Consider the following 10,783-nt stretch of genomic DNA (forward strand, 5'->3'; position numbering starts at 1 on the left):
TACATACCCATGGAACTTTCTAGCACTTTTCCACTTGCATATAAAGGCAATAGATAGGTCAAAAGCATCCCCAAAAAGGTGTGCACGATTTTTCCACTTGATACTCTCATCTTGGATCAATTTGAATGATTTCCCACACATCATTGATGATGTCACACAAGCTACCTTTTTTCTCCTATATATTAAGCTCATCTCTATGTTGAATTATGTATGTAACTAACTTCATTATGGAAGAATAAGAGCTTGACCAATTTCCATCACTTTGTGTTTTTAAGAATTTTCTACATCAATTAGGATTAGTTTTGTCCAAATATGAATGGGACATTAACCCATCCTCCTTAACTATACTAATCCTAATAGGTCTCTCTTTGTCACTCTTTTCATTGATGGCTTCTTCAGCCCAAGCTCTTGTTACCACATTGACAAGAGCAATTTGCTATGAATCTAAACCACTTGAACTTGGTAGAATGTCTATCATGTTCATTGGTGTCATTTTTGCTCTATCAAGATGATTTAGAAAATCAAGAATATGATGTGCTTTGCCACATTTTGGGAAAAAACAAAATATCCTTATTGTTTCTCCCCTATGTGGACAATTCTTGTCTCAATGGTCACCTCTACACTCATAGCATGGCCCCATTGGTTGAGGTTGTTGTAGTAGTAGCTGTGGCTATCCTTGCTTGGGTGGATATGTATTAGGTTTGGCATTTGGTTTGGCTACAAATATCAAAGTGTTCTCCCCATCATGTAGTGATTTTTTGTTGGGTGAGATGGCTGGTTATTTGGATCTATGTTTTTTCATGGAGAATATTAATCTCTCTTACATGGAATGGTTTCTAGAGCTACACCATAGACCCCAGTCTATTCTTTGTAGTATGGTGAAATTGGCGCTAAAGCTTAACTCTATGGTGGTTCTATAGGCTTGATGAATTTAATAGTAACTCAATCATCATCAAGTAGTGGATTTTGATGTCCTAGCATTAGCTGCGGATCCTCACTCCTCTCTCATGTACTCTCGGAGGAAATCTTGATGGAATCCTCTCTGAACTCTTCGTAGGTCTCTATCCCCAAATTGTGGTCCTCTTACCCCCAATACAATGGTGTATTCTCTTGTTTTGATCATTGGGTTGGGATTTAGGCTCCGATGGATAGTAGTCTAGATATCTATGATCCCATTGAATCCATCCCTAAAATGTGTGTAGGTTTTCTAGATTCATTGAATCCAAATCTTCCTACATTTGAGTCACAAATCCGTGTGGTTTGGTTTCCAAGCTCCTCAGTGGTGGGCTTATACTTTGTTGTATGTAATATGTGGAGATTTGAGTTCCCATATAGGTGTACCTCTCTAGCTCAATCAAATCAATAGTCTTATTCTCTCACCCATGCTTGTCTACTAATAGGATATGAAATCCTTGAGCATATGCAAATATAAACACATAAAGGCTTCTTATGGTCTGCAAGCCTCTGGGATTGGGTTTTAGATACTTATAAAATTTATGTTGATCCCCATTTGTGAACCTATATAGGCCAATATAAACATAATCCTCATGAGCTCTTATAGTTTCATTGGTATGGAAAACCTTGGTTTATGTTCTCTATAGTGGACATGGTGATAATTCTATCCCTTGGAATGGATTCCTAGATTGATACAATTGTCCCAATCTTAGCACCATGAAAATTTTGGAACTAATGACAGTACAAAATCCCAATCTTTTACATGATTTTCTGTGATTTTGAATATCTCCTTCCAGATTGTGTAGAGCTCAGTGAAATTTCTTGAGTCTTTAATCTGAAATCCAATAGTACTTGAAGGTTCTTAAGTTTCATGCTACTTACATGAGATTTGACTGTATTTTGCTAGTTTATTGATTCTAGACTCTAAAAAACTTAGCTTGGTTGGCACACTTTGATTGATCCAAATTTAGATTGGAAAACACCAACGTGTTTCTTATCACTAGGAAAACCTATGGTATTGGTTTCAAGCCAATTGGTGGAAAATGATGATTGGTGTTACGAGACTGGGCACCCTCCTATTGTATGTGGTTAACTACAATTGAGATAGCTACAAGCACAATGGTTAATTATGTGCTGTCTATTTGATTTTTCTAGTTGATGATGATTTGTAGATTGGAATTTTGGGAGTTGAAAAGGGGGCACTGACTAATAATAACCCTCGTGACTATTTTACCTTTGCACAGTATTTTAGACTTTTTATTCAATAAGCCACTATGACTGCTTGTAAATAGCTCTAGTGATCTCACCCTTATGGGACAAGCAATAAGTGATGTGCTCCACTCAAGTACTTAGGTGGACTAGATGTAAAAGAAGGGCCTCCAATTTTGGCACCCAAAAACTCAAATAATGAATTAAATACCAAACTCCACAAGAAGGGGTGTCATGGAATTATGAGACTGGGCACCCTCCTGTTGTATGTGGTTAACTGCAATTGGGATAGCTAGCATAATGGTTAATTATGTGTTGTCTATTTGATTTTACTAATAGTGAGTTGATGATGATTTGTAGATTGGAATCCTAGGAGTTGAAAAGGAGGCGCTGACAAATAATTACCCTCTCGGCCATTTTATCTTTGCATAGTATTTTAGACATTTTATTCAATAAGCCACTATGGCTGCTTGTAAATGCCCGTGATCGGGTAGTGCCTAAACTTCTAGGTGTAGGTACAATAAGCATGAATTAATCATCTTCATAAGAAAGATTGATAACATACAGATCAATTGAAATGTGGAGGGTGTAAATGGCTTGGAAGCATATTCAGGTTCTCTTTGATCTGCAAAATCTCAAAAGATTAAAGCACAATTTTTGACTACTCTCTTTGCTACTTATAGCCAATAAGTTTGAAACTCCTCCAATCAGGTGTTGATTAGAGTTTGAGAAATGCAAAAAAATATATATAGATAATAAAAACTCATCCAAAACCTTGTATGGACTATAAAGTAAATGGCCTTGAAGTAGTTTAAGGTGATTAAGTAATTTAAAGTTACTAATTTCAAATTTAGGAACTTGAAGAGCTTTGAAATCTTCTTTACGAGATTGTAGTAAGCAAGACCAGCACGTGGTATGCTAAATCAAATTGCAAAAAATATTGTGAGGGAATTTCCCTCAATAGGGTGAAAGTGATCCCAAGAGGATTTCTCTTCATCGAAGCACACAGGCCAAATGATGTCTATGAATAGCGCACGGCCTGCAACAATAGATTGGGTGAAATTGGGCATTGGTGCACGCAATCAAGGAAGCTCAAGCATTAGAGGGTTGCACCTTAAGCTGGGCAACACCTTTCGTGTTGATGGCAAGCTATGAAATCGTGTACACAATACGTAGCAAGCTCTATTGGCAACATAAATTGAAGGTGTGTACATAGTACAGTTGATTGAATTGCGCAAGATTTTGTAAGCAGGTTCTCCTTGTCATGATGAAGATGCCTCTCAAAGGGATTGAGAAAATTTGAAGCACAGTGTGAGTACGAGCTCTCTACAGCACCATGCCAGTGGGTTCTCTAGATTAGCCAAAATTGGTGCACCCAAGAGGTAATAGGCTGCATTACCGAGATGAGGGGATGCACCCCAAGATAAGATAAGGCAACTTCTCCATGTGACAATCTTTGAGAGACATGGCACAACATGTAGTGCATGGTAGGTCTCTACAAGTGGGGCATGTCGAGTTGCTTTCCCTTCAAATGAAGGTAGCCACTAAAATAGGGGCTTGTTGACTTTAGTGTTGATAGCAAGAGATTCTTGACTGAGAATAAGGGAAACCACACACGAAGATCAAAATAACCAAATCTAGATACCCCCCAAAAAATGTCCACTTGGTCAATGAAGAGTAGTGGCACCTCGTTTATACAAGGTACATGCCCAAGGCATTAACCAAGTTGAGCATAGAGTTTATTCCTAAATGAAGTGAGATTATGAGTTATTACTTTGGACATATTATATATATATATATATATATATATATATATATATATATATATATATATATATATATATATATATATATATATATATAATTAGACCTAGGGGTATCCATAGGCTCTAATACCACTTGTTAGGGTTATCATAGTTAAGGAGGACGGGTTAACGCCCCATTCATGTTTGTACAACACTAGCCTAATTGATGTAGAAAATGTTTAAGAACACAAAGTGATATGGAAATTGGTCAAGGTCTTATTGCAAAATGAAGTTACATACATAATTTAGGATACAGATGATCTTAATATATAAGAGAAAAGTGGTAGTTTGTGTGAAATCATCAATGAGGTGTAGGAAATCATTCACAAGATGAGAGTCTCAAGTGGAAAAACTCGTGCACACCTTTTTGGGGCTACTTTTGACCTATCTATTGGCTTCATATGCAAGTGGAAAAGTTTCAGAAAGGTCCATGGGTCTTATATACACATGTGGCCATCATCTTGGGTATGTAATCATGCATGTGATCTTAGGGAGAGTCTCCATACTAGGGGCATAAGCTAGGCTTACCCCAACAAGAGCGACCAAGATAAACCCAATAGAAATTGATGTCATATCCATTAGGACCTACCATAAATTATGGGATGCCAAGAGAGAAGTTGAAAACCAAACGAGATGGAAAATAAGCAGCTTTGGTAGAAGAGTTTTCTCAAGCTCGAGACCAATCAAAAAAACACCAAGAAAATGAATCTTCCTTAGTGGAGCCAAAGAAAATCCCAACTACTAGTTCAGGAGGATTTGTATTTAGTCGACAAATTCTCGGGACCGTTAGATGCTTTATTGCAAGCATATGAGGCTAAACTAAATTTTAATCAAACATTAGAGCAGAAATGGTTGACATATCCTTACCCAGAAGTTGAGAGACAATGATGACATTAAATTTGTAAAAAAATGATAGAGACTACCCAAGCTTTGAAGGACCTTGTACCAACCATTCCTCACCTTGAGACGTGACAGCAAAGAAGTAAACCACAACCACACAAGGAAAGGGAAGTATAAATATCACCACAATTTTTTCACAAACCAGAGATTTGACTTGATGAGTGAGTGGTTCCCAACACCACAAATGACACGAAGTCATATCATATGGCACCTCTCCCAAAGATAGAGTATCCATGGGTGTTTGGCCATTTCAGCACAGCGCCCGCCTAGCTGGACACCACATTTTTAATATATTTGTACTCTATTATATTTCCAAGTTCGTATAGCTATTTTATGTGTAAATCCTAATTCTAGAGTAGCAATTATATTCTATGAGTTGTAATTCTTTCATAATATTTGTAAAGGTCCATGTGAGCCTCACCAGTGGCCTTTTACAAGGCCCTAGGTATAAAAGATAATAACTTTAGTATGAAAAGGATCCTTATTCTTTGGAAAAGAGGAGCTCTAGTGTACATACTTTTGAGAGACGGAGATGCATAACAGACCTGGTAGCCTCTACACCAAGACTATGCACAATGGCCTCATCATGGGAGGTACACAATAGGGGCCCCACCTAGCTTGGGATGCGGCTAGGACGCATGGTAAGGGGTCGGCACATAACACAGGGAAGATGTGAGATAAGGAGAGAGATGGAGAGGAAGAGATCATTAGAGCTTCATTAGTATAGGCTCCATAAACACCATAACACAAGGAAGATGTGAGAGAAGGAGAGAGAGGGAGAGGAAGAGATCATTAGAGCTTCATTAATATAGGCTTCATAAACACCATACAAACATTCACGAGGGGATTTTCTCATAATCAACATCTCACAAACTTATGTGTGCATGGTAACTCAAATCTCTTGGCCATTAAGAAACCAAAACGAATAACCATAGCCAATACTATGCAATAGTAGAACTATGTGTGCGTAGAGGTGCATACACAAGGATGTACATATGAGAGCCTGAGTGCTAGAGCTTGATTGTGTGTGTATATTTACAAAAGAGGAGGCCTCATTTTATAGGCCAAGAGAGTGATTAGAGAAGATATTATGATCAAGAGGAGTTATTACAAAGTAACCTCAGTTAGAGCCATTTCTCCAATGAGATAGCTCCGTGTGCCCTGCTTATTGACCAATTTTCTCATAATCGCCTTCATCATGGCGAGCTTTGTCTCCATGCCTCCTTCCATAGCTTGAGTCCAAGAGATTCCTTAAAATATTTGAGAGAATCTTGATCAAATAAGAGAAAACCAAGCAATAATGGAAAGAAACCTATAAGAAATTCTGTGTGTGGAGTTGGATAACCATGACTTCTTCCCATGTGAACAGATAGGCTCCACCATTTCGGTCATATCTCCCAAATCGTAGCTCCAAAAATTATAAAACAAATAGGGGCACAAAGATTAGCTCAACGTCTACACCTTTGTTATTCAAAACTTTTTCCAATTAGAATGGGAAAAATAGAGAAAAATACCATAAAAATATGTGTCCATCTTTTTCCTTCCAAAAGTCTTCCACGCGGTCCCCTCTTGACTCCATGTGCAAGTCTTGTGTCCACCAGTGAATTTTTTGTTTTCACAGGGTTTGTTCCTACCTTTCCTTATTTCCGAGATCCAAATGTGTCAAAACCATAGCTATGTACAAACATATACATATATTTTTTTGTGATTTTCATGCATCGGGTCCTTCCTCCTTTTCACTATGCCTTGAAGCTTTGCCATCAAGTACATACCAAGAGAGAGGTGGTCCAAAATTTGAAAAGTGGCCCTCATTAATCCTCCTCTGAAGCTAGAGGCATTTATGTCTCTAGCTCTGTACTTCATTCTTCTTCAATTGAGGTGGAGGAGTCTCCCTCGTCAGGAATATCCATCATAGGTGCTTGATCAAACCTCAAAAAGTATTGCTTCAGCCTCCATCCATTGACACGTATTTTGTGGAGCCTACCATCTGCAGCCATCAATCGGTAACTGCCATTGTTGTAGTGCTTTCTAATGACGAATGGCACCTCCCATCTAGGTGAAAACTTCTTATCCTTTCTAGTGTCAAACCTGTTATCATACCTTAGGACCAACATACCTTTCTTGAGACCTTTTGCCTTAAGTCTCTTGTTGAAGGTAAGTCAACATTGCTCTGCCTGTGCTACATAATAGTTGATAGCATCTTCTCTATCTAGTTGAAGCCTCTCTAGATCAAGAATGTGGTTGTGAAGATGAGAATTAGGGCGTTCCATCTGCCTAGCTAACACCCTGAGACTAGCCAATTGTACTTCAATGGGTAAAATGGCATCCTTACTATACACCAAGTGATATGGTGTGAACCCAATGGATGTGAAAAATGAAGTGCAATAAGCCCAAAGTGCATCCACATAAAGCGCTTGTCCCATTCACTTTTTTTAATGTTTACTTGTTTAGTGATGATCTTGCAGATCATACCATTCACCTTCTCCATCAAAATGTCGCATTGTGGGTAGTAGGGAGTTGAGTCTCATCGTGAGATGCCCACCTTCTCCATTAGCCCCCCTACTAGGTCTCATCTAAAACTTGGTCCCCTATCAAAAATTATTTCAAGACGAGTACCAAAATGGAAACAAATGTTTTCAAATACAAACTTAGCCACTTCCTTGTTTGTAATTTGGGTGGTAGCAACTGATTTTTCCCACCTGGTCATGTAGTCCACACCCATGATGATATACAATTTACCTGATTGGCTCCTTGACAAAGGCCCAATGGCATCAATTTCCCATTTCTCAAATGGTCCATAAGAGATTATAGGAGTATGTGGCTCATATGTGAGCCTCCTATCCCCTCCCTTTTGACATTCCTTGCATGTTTTACACTAGTGATGCACATCTCTCTATAAACTAGACCACACAAACCCGGCTTGTAGAACCATCCTACTAGTGATTTCAAGTGCAAAGTTCCCTCCACAAACACCATCATGGCAACTTCAAATGATTTTTTTGATCTCTATAGAGAGAGGTACATGCCTAAGAATTTGATCCTTACCCTTGCAGTAGAGGTCGTGATTGATAAGGTGGTATTTTGTTGCCTTGTGCATAAGTTACTGCCTTTGGCCCTTAGTAAGATCTTTAGGACACTCTCCTATGTGTAAGAATCTCATGATGTCAGGCATAGCATCGCTACCTTGGAAGAGAGGAAACTTCAACTTGATCACACCCACTAAAAAGCATCAATTTGAAACCTTTGAGAAGGTGTTGAATTCCTCGACAAAGCTAAGTAGGGCTTGAAATAAATTTTTGCAGTTTACGCAAAATTTTATCAGTGATTGGATAACCTAAATATGCTTCCGAGACTTGACAAGGATGCTTCCGAGCTTTGATAATCTTCAAGTTACCTTATGTGGGGTGTATGTACGGGGTGGGTACGCACCCTTAGAGTGAAAAAAGAGTTGCCAAGATACCCAGCTATGGATGCCTCAGTTTGAAAATGAGCTCTTAAAGAGCTATGGCGGACTCCTTGGTTTGAAAATGAGCTAGCGGGCCGACAGCACAGTGGAAGGGAAAACGAGAGAGAGAGAGAGAGAGAGAGAGAGAGAGAGAGAGAGAGAGAGAGAGAGAGAGAGAGAGAGAGAGAGAGAGAGAGAGAGAGAGAGAGAGAGAGAGAGAGAGAGAGAGAGAGAGAGAGAATGAATTCTGCTGCAAACTGGCCTTGCTTGCAGTGACAAGATTTGCTACAGAGGCCGTCGTGACCTTGTTGAGCCCAGGAGCTCACGGATATTCTCTGGTTGACTTCCTCTCCCCCTTTGATGGTAGCGGGCTTGTCCACGTGATGCTTGTGTACTTGAGCTTCGTCTCCCCAAGCTTCTCCTCCAATTGCATGAGCATGCAAAAAACTTGAGTACCACGCCCTTCGTTTCCCAAAATAGCTTGAGGCTCCGATACCACTGTGAGACCTAGGGAACTGCCTTGGGTAATCCTCCTCCCTACTACCTTCTATATAGACTCTTGGGCTCCTAGCCCTAGCCTATTTTCCCCTATCCACACTATGAAGTCGAGCCCTTGGCCTAGGTTCGTGACCCCTAGGTTGCCCCTTGGCCCTACACCGTCGCCTGTCATCTCCCTTTCCCATGTGTATTAAGTCATTTGATCCTCTCACAATAATCAATTTATAGTGTAACCTTCTAGCTAGTGAGCTTCCATTGGTTTACCATATTTTGGCAAAACACCGTCACATAACACATACGTGATTTCAATATAGATGCTAACCCCATGGACCCAAAAACTAAGCATATCCATCTCCTCATCCAACTCCCAAGTCCTGACAAAAAAATTAGTAAAATAAAAAATCCCAATTTACAACCCCATGGACCCAAAAACTAAGCATATTCATCTCCTCATCCAACTCCCAAGTCCTAACAAAAAAATTAGTAAAATAAAAAGTCCCAATTTACAACCCCACACTGGACCTCGACAGAAAAATAAAAGTAAAATTAAAATCCCAATTTACAACCCCACCCTTCCATGGTTAAAATTATGAATGGTCTAGATAGTAAATAAGATCAAATTTTGGTAGTGGCAAACATTAATGCAAGCACCATGTGCTCCACTGTCGTGTATCCCTTTTCTGATGGAGTCATCATGCGACTAGAGAAGTAGATAGGATGCATGAAAGAAGTTTGAGGGTCCTTTTGCATCAATATTGCCCCAAGTGTGTCATTGCTCACACTAGGGTTTACATAAAACAACTCGTCCCACTTTGGAGGTGCAATGGTGGGAAGTGAGGCTACAATTTGTTTTACCTCATTGAATTGTTGTTCATTTTCTTCACTCCAAGTGAAGATCTCTTGATGGGTAACTTGCTGTAAAGGGAGAACCACTTGAGTGAGCAGGTGAACGAACCTACTCAAATACCTCACCTGTTAAAGAAAAGAGACCAACTGCTTTGTTGTCGTGGGAGAGGGCAAATCCACCATGGCTTGAATCTTTCTTTGGTCACCTTCAATGCCCTTGGCAGAGATCACATGGCCAAGAAGAGTAACCGTGGCTTTCACCAATGTGTCATTTCTCCACGTTGAGTTGGCCACCCAAAGCTTGCAGCCTAGCTAGACCTTCATAGACTTTCTCCAAATGAAGAGAGCGAGAGCTATAGACACAAAAGTCATCAATAAAAACACGAATTGCTTTTCCAAATAATGGCTGAAAAACAAATTTCACATAGCACTAAAAGGTGGCTGGAGCATTGGTGAGACCAAAAGGCATAACTCTATAAGCAAAACATCCCCATGGTGTGATGAAAGTTGTCTTCTTTTGATCTTCTTGAGTGATGCTAATTTGGAAGTAGCCTGAGTAGCGATCACATACCGTGTAGCACTTCTTGTCCTACTACCTCATTGAGAATTTCATCTTGGAAAAGGAGAGGGAAATGGTCCCTCTTCGTGGCTACATTAAGAGGCTTGTAATCAACACAAACCCTCCACTTACCATTATTCTTTGGTGTGACTACCACTGGAGAAACCCACTCTGAGTCTTCAACAAGATAGATGAAACCTCCTTCTAACACTTTCCTTACCTCTTTGAGCAAGGCCTCTTGTTGAATTACGCCTAGCCACCTGAGCTTTTGCACTACATGCTTACTTCCCTCCTTGAGCTTAATGTGATGCTAAACTATTGTGATGCCAGCGATTTTATCATATTCATCAATGAACAATGTGGTAAAATTACTTAGAATCAAAATATAATCTTCACGCTCCTTCCCACACAACTCACTAGAGAGCATTCGATGTAGCTTACTTGCTTCTACCAAAGGTTGTATACTTGGTGTCTCCCGTTGGTTTGATGATCATGATGCATCAGGTTTCTCCATCTTCTTAGGGTCCTTGAGAATTTATCAATGAACAATGTGGTAAATTTACTTAG

This window comes from Adiantum capillus-veneris, chromosome 27 (assembly GCF_014529385.1).
Source record: "Adiantum capillus-veneris isolate H3 chromosome 27, ASM1452938v2, whole genome shotgun sequence".
Lineage (NCBI taxonomy): Eukaryota > Viridiplantae > Streptophyta > Polypodiopsida > Polypodiales > Pteridaceae > Adiantum > Adiantum capillus-veneris.